Raw genomic sequence first — 16016 nt, forward strand, 5'->3', positions numbered from 1 at the left:
GTCCAAAATCAGCTCTATTGTACTATAGAACATCTTCTGCTCTAATCAAGAAAGTTTTTGACTATGCCTAGGTTACACAGTCAATTATCAGGCTGTCAGGCCTTGCATCCTGCTGCTTGTCTTTTACTGAAAGCTATAGTATTTCTGTAGATCGTGCTCCTTGAGACGGTTGTTTTAATAATTTGTTTCAGAAAAAAAAAGGGTAAAAATAAATAAAAAAAACACTACACTGAGTGAAATATATTTCTATTTGTTCTCTGGTTTTAATTGAACTCTGGGACAGAAGAAAAACACTTATTAAGAAATGACACTGAATGAATGTAAATCAGTATGAAAGAGAGCTATGCTTGTGACTGATCTGAGGCAGAAGACCCATTTTACAACTAGGGATGCGGGACAGAGATCCTATTAAAAAAGCCCAGATTGTGACTGGGACACCACAGGGAGAGACATTTCTATCAGACAGGGAAATTAATCTTGTAGGCAGCTCCAAACCATGCACAGTCTGGTTGATACAGCAGAGAATAACCCTTCCCAGAACTCTTGGAGAGCAGGGTGGCATAACCCGAGCAGACTGTCATTCTCCAAGCAAATAGAAAGCGCTTTGTTAATTTTAAGTAGGAGTCGAGTGCACCAGTCGCTGCTGCAGCTGCAACAGCTGCCTTATCTTGGAAAGAAAAGTCACAATCGGCAGAGGGTAAATGGGAGAAACTCGAGTCATATTCTTGAAGGTGAGACTAGGCGAAGGTGAAGAGGGATGTGTTTGCCTTATCTCACAGCTGCCGTGGAAGGAGCTGTCTTGATGCACAAGTGTGAAATCTGGAGTGCAGCACTTGTGAATTATAGTTGATACTAAAAAGTGAAAGCCTGCAGGCACAGCAGAGTTGCAGGCTTTAGCAGACATCTGTAGGCAGAAAAAGCCTTTTGTTTTTCTGTATGAGACATTTGCATTAGGCAGAGCTGGTCATAAGCTGCTCATGTCAAAAAGGTATCGCCAAAAATCTCCCTAAGGATGCAGGGGATATTTTCATCCAGAAGCTAACTACACCTCCAAAATAAACTTTAGTGGTGGCAAACATGCTGTCTTCAGCATTGGATAGCAGATCAGTGTAATAAACTTCTTTATACATATATTGATCTACAAAGAAAAACCAACCAAATAAACCTGGCTGGACATAGATGAAATATGGAGTCTGATTAAATTATTTGTGAAGTCCTAAAGATATTATCATAGAATGACCAGAAGACTGTTATCCAGCTCCAACTTGACAATTAAAGAGTCAGGTTGCAATTTTATCTGCATTTTGAAAGAAAAGGGACAGAGATTCATGAAGTGGTGCACTAAAATACAGAAAAGTAAATACATGAAGCAGAGACAAGCAGATGAGTCCAAGCTGGTAACAGGGAAATTGCTGAGCTCCTAAAGTAAAACAGGTATGGATTTGTTGAGACAGGCTGCAAAAATAATCCAACTTCATTTGTTGCATACCAGCAGCAGACTGCTGATGTTCAACAGACTGTCCAGACAATTAAAGGAAAATGTTCAGTCCACTCACCAGCTGGTTTTTAAAAGGAAGAGGGCAAGAGAATCTCCTTTGAGGCTTGCTATAGATACTCCTCCATAAGGATGAATAGCAGTTGCATCTTGCAGCACCACTTCAAAGCAACAGGGATGGAGTGACCTACTGCATCACCTGAGTTGAGAGCTGATTGTCTGCAGCTCAAGGCTCCCATCAAATTAACCTCTGCCTACTCCAGATTAGAAAAGCTGTGGGTGAGATTTGATCAGACCCTATTCTTCTTATGCATCCTGGATTCTTTTGCACCTTGCATCCTGGAGAACTGTCTGGATAATATTTGGGCCAGGACCTTCTTTTCCATTTTCTCTTCTCCATTTCACACCTGTCAGTCACTCTTCACACCTGTCAGGGAAGGCTGTTCCTTGGGGACTGAGGCTCCAGGAGTGAGGGCCTGATCTTGTGGAGCCAGCAGTACAGGCAGGGGGGCACCTATAGTCAGTCCAGAGTCCACATCATCAGTTATATCTTTGCTGGGACACAGGGACACCCTCAATTCACAGGATCAGGATTGTGGCCCAGATAAATGGTCCATGGCCAGGCACAGACCAAGGCAATTAACACATTTTTGGCTGCAAGGTCAGATTTTCCTTAGTCCTTTGTTTGCCAGCTTATGTGGGCAGGTGGTTCTTTGAGTTTCCAGTAGTACATGAATAACAATGCTTTCTGCTGAAATTGTAATGTGTATTTACAAGTTAGATTGCTGATAAATCTTTGAGGAAATTCTGGCTACAAATATAGAACATTCTGGTTTGCCACAGGCTACACTTTACTGGACATGAATTTAAGTAGTTTGCAGAGAAGTACATTTGAGCTGTGCAAATATTGTCAATCTTCCGGGTTGGTGGGATTGTCAGAATAAGAAACAAACTATTAAAAATTTGTAAACTTAAACTCTGCATCATATTTAGGGTTGCCAAGTTAGAGAAAAGAAAAAATGAAACCAGGATTTTCCATACTTACAATTCATTCAGCCTTTGGATTCATAAGCCAAATATGAGCATATTGTTTGAAATTGATGTCAGAAATTCAGGTGAATCACAGAAAGACTGACAGGCAGGTAGATGGAACAAACCACCAGTGTGATTTGGCTCTTGGAACATCCCATTTCCTTGTGAAAATGACACCGTCCATTCCTACTGTAGAAAATTATGTTTGAAAAAGCTGTACTACCACAAAAATTAGTCAATTAGTCATGATTATTTTCTTTTTACATCAGGAGGATGCAGATTATGGAGGAATAGTGCCTTATTTAAATACCAGGGAGGAGAGAGATAAGTGCTTAGTGCTTTGATTCAAGTATTTTGTATGAGAAAGTCTCAGGCAGTGAGCACAGAATGGAGCAGCCTTAACAGCAAGAGATAACTATTCCTGAATGCAGCAGCAGTGGAATTATTGCCACCTGACAAAGCTGGTGCTGACGCTTCAAGGCAGCATTTGTATGCTCAGGCAGCATTTCAAAGCAACACGAATACCATCAGCTAATACAACCACCAGTATGTGAAATTCTGAAATATGTTAATGTTGTCAGCTAGCATGGCTGTGTTTGGGAAAGGAAGTTACAAATAATTGCCTCCCAAAGGGGTTTTCCTATAAACCCCCGGGGTTTGCTATAAATCCCTTTGCTGTAAACCCCTTGGGAGCACATTTTATTCTGAATTTCACATGGAGGACGAGAACTTAAACTATGAAAGAACAGATCTCTTTCATTTGCTCTTTCTTTAAAACATCATAACAGATCCTATACAAAGAAAAGTCTAGGCAAAATGAGATTTAGAGTCTTATACTCCCTATGTAATTTAAGTGAAAGTATTTTGAAAATACTGGTTATTTTAAAATTTATTTATTAATGGGTATCAGAGAACTTGATAAAATGAACAGACCTTAAAATAACAGCTTTGGGGAATATCTCAGTAACTTTTGTTTTGCAGAGTGGGAGATGTCTGTTGAGTCAAAGAGAACAACATTGCTGAGGTGACAGCCTCCACAGCTGCAGACGGTCACATTCTTGTGTCCACTCTCTTCCACCATGGATAGACGTGAATCTTTGTAGAAGATTGACATCTGTCTACAGGCTGAAAAGAGGCACCTATTTCCAACTTCTTTCAGTAGTTATTAAACAGGATTTCCTCCAGATAACTAGGCTACTACACTTACTATGCCATGAGTAATACACAGCGTAGTTAGTATGTATCTCACTACACACCAGTACAGTTTGTGAGTGCAGTTGGAAATACTGGATTACTTGGAATTTCAGTGCTGTGCATGATGAGAGATTAGAGGTATAGGTGGTAGATGACACAGCTCTTTATGTGTATTAAAAGTGACTTCCATGTCATGTATTTTCACTGTAAAAGTACTAATGGGTGCAGATAAAAACATGATTAGCAATTACAAATAACATTTTCAAAATCAAATAAAAACCTCATCTATTAAATCAATAAGCAGTGATTTGATTCATCTGATTCTGAGGATTAATTCTGTAAGCCAGCTTACTGTTCTGATCTGTAGAGAAAAAGGAAACTCAAAAGCTATATTAAGATATGTTCCACTCTGAGCAATAAACTTGAGTGCGTCAGAAAATCAAGTTTGACCTGAGGTTTTAAAGGCTTTTGATCTGTTAGGTTATACTGATGGCAAAACCTCCCTATTTAATTTAGGAATCAAATTCTGCATGTTCCAATAATTCTTTAATTGAAATATAAGTGAGTACAAAATGTGAATTTATTTGAGTAGAAGGAAAATTAACCAAAAGTCTTCTTGGCATATGAATGGGAACAACCTTTTTCAGTAAAGACCTTTCCTTTAAATTATGGGATTACATCTGCAATTATCATAAGAGTTTGGCCAGATGTTTGTTTTAAAAAGGGCTATTTGTCCTTAAACTGAGATGTGAGAGGAGCTCTGTTGTTAGAAAATACCCTCTGAATGAATGAGGTGAGTTATTCCAGCAGACAGAGAGCAGATGCACTGCAGATGGAATCATTGCCCTGCAGAAAAACTGAGGAATGTTATGTGGTACATAACACATTGTCCTGGGACTTGTATAGTGTGAGGAGACTCTTGCATTACTTATAAATTCTCAGGGTTTGTCCACTCTGGATGTGGATACTGATGAATAGTTTCCCATAAGCCAGAAAGACTTATATGCAAAAAAATTCAGGTGACTGAGCATCTAACTTTGGACAAGCATTTATATTACTGAAATCAAACATGTAAATACACATATATATATTCCAAAATATATTTGCATATTGTTTTGGTTATATTTAGAGGGGAAATATAACGCAAATTCTATATTCCTTCCAAATGCCTAGTGAGTCCTTAGCAGTGAATTATGGTATCTTAGCAGTGACCTCTGCCCAGTGAAATCTGTTTCCTGTTGTCTTTCTGCCACTGTGATGGCTCTTCTACATGCTGCCAAGGCTTTGTGTTCAATCAAGATATCTGAGTTCTGAAAATTGTCTTGATATTTTCTATAAAAAAAAATAACTGTAGGTAAGTCAATAACAGGTTGATTAGCTTTCTCTGGAGATGTACCTTTTTAGCGTCTATTGATTTCTTCTTCTAGCAACAACACAATAAAATAAAATGACAGAAACAATGTGCATAATTTGGTGATTCTCACTTAAACAGCATGCAAAAAAATGAATTAATTTTTCTTCTGGTTCAAGAAGGATATTTAAATTTTAGAATTACCCCTTTTACCTGTCCTGAAGCCTTTCACTTTCATTTTTCTGTGTGTTCATTTTATCACTAGGCAATATGGGGCGGGACAAATCAATCCACTTAAAAACCTTTTTTTCATACAGCCCCATTATTATATCTTGCTGATCATGTCTGCACTTAGTTGTTGTGTACAGACTCGTTATATTTCTCCCATCATATTGCCATCACATTAAAAGTGAAAAAACCCAAAACCCAAAAGTGAACCTCACACAAGAAGAGGTGCCTTGTTATCTTCTCAAGGCCTTTACTTAGTCCACCAAGTAACTTCTTTTCCTGTCGGCAGCTGAAACATATTTTGACTGTTTCGTGGCTTGTGTGGTGCTTTGTACCACCCTAAGAAAAAGCAAACTAGTCTAGAGTAGTTTTTCCTGCAGTCAGTCACTCACACTGACAATTCCAGTCCCTGGCTGTAGGAGCCACCTACAGGAAATCGTGTTTCCCCTGTCTTGTCCTGGGAAGATGCTTGCGGACAAAAGCTGCTGACTGAGCCCTTGTCACCAGGCAGGAGGGGATGTGAGTCCCTTGCTTGGCTTACCCTCCTGTGTGTCCTTCCAGCACCTTTCAGGTCTCTGCAGCAGTAGTCAGACGTGTGGGAAGGCTTGCTGAAGGACGGTCAACATGCTACTTTTCTACCAAATAAATTGTTTTCCAATGGTTTTGCTTATATGAAGCCCCTTCTGGGCTCATCCAGGTTCACTTCAGAGAAAGGGCATTGGTGTGCTATAAGTGTTCTCAAATGCTTCCTGAACAAGTGTCAACATCTTATTTCTCAATCCTGTATTATTTTTTAACTTCTTTTTTTCTCTCTTTATGATGGAAAATACATTTGTGGCTTTTCCTTAGTTCCCAGAAATCCCAGAATTTCCTTTCCTTTTCTCCTGATTGATGCAGCTTTTAAACTCATTTAGGACTTCTAGCTGAAGTCAAACCTCTCTAGATTTATTTCAGCATAATCAACATCAAAGTCAGACCTCACTGCTTATTTGCTCTGTGATTTTTATATTTCTGTTCACGATTTTCTCTTTCTCACCTATTTAAAAAAAAAAAAATTATTATCTCTAACCAACAGTAGATTCAAGTTCTTCGAAGCAAAAAGCATTTCCTTATATGTATTTGCACAACCTCTAGCATAAAGCTAGGCTGTCTTAGCATCTCTGTGTAATGCCTACAGTACTATGTAATATGATGTAAAGCCAATAAAAATACAATTAAAAAAAAAAAACTGGTGGTGAATACAATTGACTACCCTAGAGAGGGAAAGCTGTCATTTAATTTCTGAACAATGTTTTGGGGAGCCTTGTTTTGATCTCCCTTCGCTGACCTAGGTAAAGGTATATATTCCTCTTTAAAACTGGGTCAGCAGACCTTGTACATAGGCAGCCCGGGGGCTCCAGTTTTATCTGTCACACCTACCTCATCTCATCCCTTTTGGCACTGTTTCAGCGTCATCCACCCTCTGCCCAGCATTTATACATATATAAGCCCAGAAAAGATTCCTCACCTATTGTTTCCCCTCTTCTCTTGGAGCATTGAACATAAAAGCTTGCCCAAATTATCTAAATCATAAAAACCAAACAGTTGGAAGGTGGAGAAATGTAAATCATAGACTCAGTTATCTTGCTCATTTATACTGACTGAACTGAGTTGAGGGAAATTCTGCAGTAGATCAAGTTGGGATTTGACAGTAGGGATTGTAACAGGGGTTACACTGTTCAGAGTTTTACTTGGTCTTGTGGGTTTTGATGTGTCCCATGCAGAGTTTCAAAACTTTTCAAAAATTATTACTATCTTCTGCCTTCCTCAGCCTGAGTTTAGCTTAATTCTTTTTGGCAGCATTAGTCCTCATTACAGTTTTGTTGTTGTTTGGGTTATTTTGTTGTTCTTTTTAAAAGCAAAAAAAAAGCTGGGTATAGACTTTTTCTGAAAATGAATGAAATGGATATGTTTTTTTCCCCTCACAGACAGTTTATACTTATGCTAAATTAGATTTTCACCAAAATCAGAATATTAACCTGCTTATATTTTTAAAAGACTTTTCATTTCCAGTGACAAGGGATCATGTCACACCTGGCATGTCAAACAAGCCATGTATTTCTATTTCAAAAGGATTAAATATTTTCTTCTTTTGTCTGTGCCTGTGGCTTACAGTGAGCATGACAGTCTGTACATAGGTCCACTCTTCAGCGACCTTCAAGATACATCATCCATATGCACTTTCATCATTTAGTCTCCTTCCTCTCTTTCAGGATCTCTTTAATCTCTTGGGGTTGTGTAAGTGAACAGGCATAATGCTGTAAACCTGTGCTCAGCATGGGAGGAGGGAGGATGTGTGTACGTCCATCCTAAAGCTGTTGCTAACTGAGAAGTGTTTGATCCCAAATATCTATGGCAATGTGCTCAGGGATGGCACGTCTGGATGAATTCCAGCTACCTTTTTCCTCTTTAATCACACCACACAAATTTTACTCCTCAAAGTTTGCACCAGCCATATATTTTGAAATGTCAGATTTCAGCTATATTTTATCTTTCTTAGCAGACACAGAGATGCAACAAGAGGGATTTCAGAAACTCCAAACAACCACAAAACCATAATCTTCCCACTTATGCAGACATTTCTCAGGCATTGAGAATAATTATAGATGAAATTAGTTCAAGTATTAACCAAGAGCCATTTAACCCTGGAATGTGCTTCATCTTCAGCTGCTGGAAGAACCAGTGGCATTCCCTCCCTTGTAGTTTCAGATTACCATATTCCTAAAATTAGAACTATAAAAACCAAACTGTAACCAGAGAACCATCCAAGCTAGTAAAAACAGTTTTTAATTGAAAGGGCACTTTGAAATCCCTATGCTGAAAAGACTGTAATCATTTATGGGTGTCTTGGAGGAGAGGGAAGGAGGAAATGTTTTCAAGAAGAGTGGACTGTTCTTTCAATAATAAAACATAATCAAAACTACTGTTTAACATTTAGAATTTACAAGCTGGCAGCGGCCTGCTACGAGCCTTATAGACAGTAATGAATATAATTGGTCACGCTCTTTAGTGCTGTACAGCCACTTTGTGCTATAAAATAGAGGCAGTAGCTGCCCCCTGACTAAGTGGTGAATAAATGGGGAGGATTGCTTCATTTTATGTGCTGTAGAGACCATCCAGCAACATTCCTACTTCCCTCTCCTTGTGGTTGATGTATCAAAGAACAAGAAAAGGGCTGAAGGACAGGAATTCTCTGACCTAATATTTATCTCTAATATTTATTTAAAGAGCTTTCTGGTTTTTGTAACCTACAAGAAGCTTCTTCTAAGATTAAGGGGGCAATCCTGAGCAACAAGCAGCTGTGGCAGTCACGAGTACAGGTGATGTGCAGGTTTCATCTCCAGGTTTCTATCCTAACTGTAGAGTTAGCAGCACTGAAAAATAGCAGGGGATTCATCCCTGGTTACTCTTACAAACATACTCCTAAGAAGCTGGGCTTAGTATCTGTCTGTAATGATGGCAGTTTGGATAAGATCTCTTCAGCAATTGTTAGGAGAAAATGCAGAATTTACCTTCACTGAGAATTAACAACTTGAACCTTAATATGATAGACATGATATGACTGGACTCTATAATCACTGTTTTTCCTTTTGATTTTTTTTTTAAATTTGGTTTTAGCCTGCTTGCTGATCATGAATCATAACTTTGTTCCAGGAGGAAGGGAAGATCCTACACTTTTTGCTTTTCAGAGCCTTTTTCAGTGACTTTCAGACTAAGAGCCCTCAGGACTTACTGGATCTCATACATACAGTCTCACTTTGAAGTCTAGACTTGAGGAGTTAACCATAAGCCCAAGTGAAATGCTCACTTTTTTTCTCTTGAATATGAAACTTTTTACTGTATCTAGGAATACTGCTACTTTAGCAACCACTGCTGTAATTAATTCTTCCAAAGAAGCAGCAGGCCACATATGACTTCTGTCATCTCAGAAAAATCTAGCAGAGAATTAAGCCTCTGAGTCGAAGGTTAAGTATGTCAGCTGTAAAGTGGGCATTCTTAAAAGGAAAAAAGAGAAGGGTAACCTTAGTTTTAGAGACTTGGGACACTGGAAGTAAATTATGATCAAAATTATGTACAAAGTTCCAAGTAGAACTGACCAAAAGGGCAGTTAACACCTAAAAGATCTTTGATATTTATGAGAAACAAGCATTGACAGATGAATGAAGAAATGGGGGGAAACCAAGATGTTCAGAAAAAAAACCTACTAATTCTCTAAGGAGTTAACCTGGCAAACACAGTAGTGAAAATTTCTATTGTGATTTAAATGCAAAAACCATGCAGAACATGAAACTGTATTGAATAGGATTTTCAGAGGTACTTTTGAGAGGTAGTGATTTCTATGCAGGGGGCAATATCATTCCTTATTCAACAATGAAAGTGAACCTGTAAATATTTTGTCTATAAAGAACTGTCTCTCAATAACTGTGTACTCCTGAAGGAGTTTGAGATAGGTTGGTTATCTATATCTGACATTGGATTAATTACAAGTAAAAGAGGCAGAGACACATTAAGGATAAATGATGCTGTGATACTTGAACTTTGAAATGGCAGAGAGCAAGACAGAAATTTAAGATCTGCTCAGACTGAGGAGAAAGAGGGATTGAATATAAAGGACAGAGACATTTGATGGTGAAATGGTATCTAGGAAGTGAGATAGGAAATGGAGATTGTTTCCCTGCCCAGAAATATGAGAACTAAACCATTTTCTGGCAGCAAAAAGAGCCAGAGTACAGAGCAGAAACTGGATGGGCTTCAAGAGCTTGAATGAATAGCGGGAGGGATAATAGGAGAAGATTGCAGGGTATGCAGCCTGTGCAGAAAGCGTTCTGAGGCACAGGGGACAAGGAGAGGCTCTGAGAAGGGGTGAGAGATGCAGGCAGACATTTATGGTATTTTGGATACTGTATGGAGGCGGGGAGTAATGAACAGTACAGGAGGAATTATTTAATAGATCCTGAATGGGATGTAAAAAGAAAGAATGAAGAAAACAAAAATAGTGCAAAAAGGTAGAAAATGTGGAGGTGGGAGGGAGGGGGAGCATGATGGCCAGGAAATGTAGGAGGTGTTTAAAAATAAGTGAAGAGTGAGAAAGGCAAATAAGGACAGTAAGAAGAGGGGGAAGGAGAAATTTTATTATGATCTGTAAGTATGAATCCACTGAAAAAAGTAATTTTCTAACGAAAAAAAATGAAGACAGTATCAATATGCAATACTATATACAGTTCATTACATCTTTTATCAGATAGTCGGTAAGCTCTTTGCAAAGCTAGAAAAAACAGGATTTGAATTCTCTGCATAATTTGTCTTAGAGAGGCAGTCAATAAATTAACCATTCAAACAATATTCCCAATCTCTTAAATCAAATCCCAGTTTATGGATTTTGTGAGGTACAGTATTTTGTTGCAATATCTGTGCAGATAGACTCCACTCTGATAAAATGAACTGCATCTCTTTGTGGCCTGTGGTAAATTTCAAAGTTATGCTACAATTTATTACTACATTTTTAAATTATGTAATAAAGAAAAAGAAATCAAACACAATCTCTCAGCTGATGGACCCCACAGGCGAGGAAGTGCGTCACACGGCTCCTGTGTCTCTGGTGGTATGAATTATTTCAGCCTGCTGGAGAAGAAGAAAAGAGTAGGGAAAGAGCACTAAAACTAAAGAGTGAAAAACAGGCATTTTTGTTGGCCATAACCCGAGCAGATTCTATGGGCTTGATGCATAGATAGCTGTGTTGTGTTCTCTGGCCTGTCATGCGTGTGGTCAGACTATACAGTCTCTACCAACATATTCTGTAGCAGATAACGTGGAAGATAAGACTCTAGCAATGAGAACTGGGATACAAGAAAGACAGTAACAAAGATGAAAACTAGTGTTAGTACTTATCTGTTAAAAGAGTGCTTTTCATTAATAGATTTGAAGTAACTTTTCCAGTAAACTATTGAAAACTTTCATTATTCCCTTTACAAATGGGAAACCTATGCTGAATATTTCAATATGTTATAAATCCTAGGTAATGCCGTATTCAATGATATCAGGGACATTCTTCAGCAAGTTACAGAAGCACAAGATGTCACTTGATTACTGTCAGGGTAGATTTTGGTAGCTTGATTTTTTCCAGTCTTTAATGTGACTTCTCCAGCCATACATTTGTTGGCTTGTGTATGTGTGGATACATCCATTGGGCATTAAAGAATTATTAACATTTTTCTTGAACACATTGTATTTGTTCTTGGCATCTGTTTAAATACTGGCTGGGATGGTTTCCTGGTTGGGTTTGGAGCACAGACTGCTTGGGCAGATAGGGGGTAGATTTCTCATGACTGTTTTGTCCTCAGAATGCCTCACGAAGCAAGAATTTCCAAACCATCAGTCATAAATCTCTCTCTCTTCCTTTACCAGCAATGTTAATACATTTTGAAATAATAGAGGTTCAAAAGTTCACTAGAAAAATATTGGTTTCATTGGTCATTGAAAAAGCTTTTATTCATATGTAGCTGTAATTTAACATCACATTAACATCAGCAAAGTACATAACACAGTAAATGTTTGTCGCTGTTGAGCAGCTAGCAGAGTAATGAAGGCACCAGTTCTCAGTGGCAAGAAGGAATGACCTTTATTGTTTTGATTTCATCATATATATAGAGTTCTCAAAAGTCACCCAGATTGGTCAGTCAGAAGCCTCCCCCTAGGCCTGATTGGCCAGGCCTGCACTGTCCAAGTTCTGGGACACTGTTCCAACAACATCCAAACTTTATTTATAAAACACAAGAAAAATTCTCATGGGAAAAACCTGTGCTAGCCACAAATGTTCACACGTTTTTACTAAAACTCCAGTTTATTCTAACCTAATTAGTAAAATACATTGATGATTTCTACAGCATTCTGCATCATGTTCTTGCTGGTTTGCTCAGGTTTCTCGAAGTCATTTTTGTTTGAACTGGGATGCTGATAGTTTTCCTTGAAATACAATGTCCTGAGTGACTGCACTAGCTGACTGTGACAGCAAAGATTCTCAGGTCATTGGCAGCATAAGTTCAAAAAACGCACCTGGGAATTTTCATGGTCCTATAATCCAATAAAGAAGAGTTTAAGTAGGCTATTTTTAAAAAGGATTGGAACTTGCTACTGGAGTTTAGGCTTCTGGTTGTAAAGCTGAGAAGGAGAAGAATAACCTGCTGGAGTAAGAGAAAGATCTGGCATATATGTTTGTAAAAATCATATTAGATTTCCCTACTAAAGTGCTAATTCTGAGCAGGCTTACTTCCCAAAGGGACACTGTCCCTTGCTAGAGCCTTCTGCTAAGCTGTGATTTTGCTCTCTGACTGGAAATAATCCTCCCTCTTGTTGTTATACCCAAGCCTGGATTCTTTCTCTGTTTGCTCTGCTGTTCCACTCTCTCTGCTTCTCTTCTTGTCACAATGAGGCCAGCAGTTGTGACATTTAGGGGAAAACAGCTCTTCTATAGAGTACATTACTCCATTTCTCTGCTTCCAATCCTGCTTCTCACTACAGGGAAGCAGTGCATGGTGCCAAGCTCCCTAACAGATGTAAGACATCCAGCTTAAACCTCTCGCTGCAGCTGCAGGGAATAGAAAATTCTCCTGAGATAGCAGGACAGGCTTTGCTATCCTTGGGGTGGTCTGGCTGTGGCTGGGACAGCCTTACCGTGGCCATGCCTGATATGCACAGCCGCAGCTCCAGGAGTGCTGTGGGCTCCTGCGAGTGTGCTCACCGTGAAGACGGAGATTTTGATAGGGTGGCAGGGGTCTGTTTCTTCCTAAAAATCCTAAAAAAATGGATGGAGGGGAACGGAGGAAGAACACTGTACTTAGCCAGATAGAGGTTGTTTTTTCCCTCCCTTCTTCTCATCATTTTCTTTCTCGCAGCGCAATGCTCGGCAGCCCGCCTGCTGCTGCAGCCTTCCGGAGACCTCTCTGTCTCCCTGCTGGTTTGCCTCCGGAGCTGTGGCTTCCCTGCTCGGCACCAGCATCCCGTGGCTGAGAAGAAGCCTTTGGGGAAGGCAGCGAGGCCTCCAGGGCGTTTGCTGGCAGAGATCATCCCCGCAGGCTCTGCCAGCCTCCAGCTGGCAGCTGTGTGCTCCCGGGAGCGTTTGGTGAAACTGCCAAAATACAGATGCTGCAGAGCCATCGGGCTGGAACATTCCCACAGGAGTTGACCACACTGTTGCTCTTTTACCCAGCTAGGCAAGCCTGCCCAGGATGTCTAAATTAGTCTCTTTTGGGAACTTTGCCTTTTCCCCAGTATAGCAGAAATCTAGATTATAGCCAGCAACTGAAAATTACCAATCTGTGCTCAAACCAACTTCTGTATTAACCCACTAGGAAAAGACATTAATTTATAATAAGAGCTCTCAATGTTTTTTAGCTTTCTCTATGCCCCAGCCTGTGCTAAATTACCCTGTTTCTCCTCCTACCTGGTTATCAGTGCTGTGGACAGGGGTGAATGATGTCTGAAATTTCCTCCTGGAGCCTGAAAAAACAGTTGAGAACATAGGTAAGTGCAGAAAGAGCAGTGATGGGCAGTGGACAAGATAGGATTATGAAGCTTATAGATACATTGTAGACTACAGGTACTGAAGATGGGTGAGACCAGTATGAACTGTAGGATTGGAATGTATGGTTGGAGCTGACCATGAGAGCCAGTTTGAGTCCAAGATAAAGTGTGTCAGTGTGAATTGTGGGGCACTATAATTAATGTCACACCGAAAAGGCCAGAATAATTTAGGAGACTGAGAAGATAAAGGGTTGAGAAGCATACAATTAATTAATGTTGAGATAGTAAGCATGCAGGATTGAGGACAAAGCATCCAGACTTAGCCACTTGGAGTTGAGGGGAAAAATGAGTTTTTTGTGTGACCAAACAGGTCTGTGCAAGTGTGTGTAATTTATATGAGTTATAGGATATTTGTCACATTGCAAAATGTTGCCTATTTTGTAATGCTAATGACATCTTGCATCACTGGGCCAAATTCTGCTTCAGATGCACTGGTGTACTGACAAATTCACCAGGACTGCTCAGACAAGACAGTAAAATGTAAGCAGTTGAGTTTTTAATTTTCAGAGTCTTTTTGCATTGCAATCCTTGACAGCATGTTAAAAACATCTACATTGCAGTTATTAAAACAGACTTTTTTCTAAGCTACAGAAAACTTGTGAAAAATCCTAATGTCTGACTGAAATCACTTACATCCATTTCTCACTGACGAAGAGCTACAGATGCCTATAAAATTACTGCAGAGTTATATTGATAAAGGGGAACTATTTTCCCTAGAACCACATTGTGCAAAATCAAGTGCAAAGGACATTTAGGCTCTATTTAATAACCACAGGTAAACCAGAAGGATGTTTGAATCCCTTCTACATCAATGTAAATGGAAAGAGGTACTGTACAAGGCTGAAGTGATGCAGCCATGCTTTCCCTAACAGTGCCTGCTGTCTCTAGGACCCATCTAGCAAAGGCTGTTGCAGAAAGAGGAAACGCAGTGGTGCTGCATGGATTGGGCAATGGCTGCTGGCTGCAGCTCCCAAAGCGATCAGGGAAGCTCTGTCTAGGACCTGTCTTCTAGGGCAGCATATGGTTTGCTAAACGGTTTTGCAACTGGAGGATGGCATACATCCAGGTGGCTTTCATTCCCTGCCAGAATTTTAAAGAGATGTTAACAATGTTTACACTTTTCAGTTTTGACAGTCTGTAAAAATTACCTACTTAAACCTTTTCTCCCTCTCTGACAACACAAAATCCAGCTCGTCCTTCGGATGCAAAGTGCCCCAGTGCTTTCTGAGTTCTCATTCCAGCATTCAGAGGAGTGAAATCCTGTGGCAGTGCCACTGCTGCCCCTCTGCCCCACCACTGGAGCCTTAGTGCTGCAGCTCTGAGTGCCCTGTGCCCATGCCAGCTACAGCTGAGAGGTGGGAACATTTCTGCACTCAACAAATTCAGTGCCTCGAATCTGTCTGGGGGAGTAGCAGTGGGATTTTAACAACTGCTTTTTTCTATGGTTAAGCCTTTCATTAAAAAAAAATTATTTAGGAGATCCACCAGTAAAACAGATGTAAATGAGAATCTTACTTGCTTGTTGAAAGTGTTAGTCTTGATAGTCAGCTTCCTTCAAAGATAAGGAATTCCCTCTCATTACTAGATCAGGCATTTGCCTCTCACCCTTTTCCAAATATACACAACTCTACTGTCAAAATGATGAAGTCTGATTTGTACAATGTGGGACAGAGTAATGAAAGCCATGGAAAGTAACTCCCTCACTAAGTTTAGAAAAGGAAGATAACGAGGCTTCTGGCAGATGCTGTTGGTGGAATACTGCAGCACACCAGGGGATGTTTAAATGAAATGTAAGGACCTGTATTTTTTTGCAAGGTTAAGGACAGAGACCATAGCCAGAATGTTTCGTTTCCAAATGGACATCTGGCAAATATTGATCTACAATAGTGTTTACTGTGTAATGGAAAGTACAGGTTGTTACATGAGAGGTCAATAGTTTTTTAGATTATTGATCATTACAGTGTGCATTGATTGGTTTTTAGGAGATAGGACAGTCTATTTTTTCATTTAGCCTAGCTTAAAATAATTGGATTGCAAGTTGTGTGCCTGTATATGTGGAAAGGAACTCAATATGCAAATATTGTTTCCCATCATTGA

This window comes from Lichenostomus cassidix, chromosome 2, assembly GCF_008360975.1.
Source record: "Lichenostomus cassidix isolate B80296 chromosome 2, HeHo_3.0, whole genome shotgun sequence".
In the NCBI taxonomy this organism is placed as follows: domain Eukaryota; kingdom Metazoa; phylum Chordata; class Aves; order Passeriformes; family Meliphagidae; genus Lichenostomus; species Lichenostomus cassidix.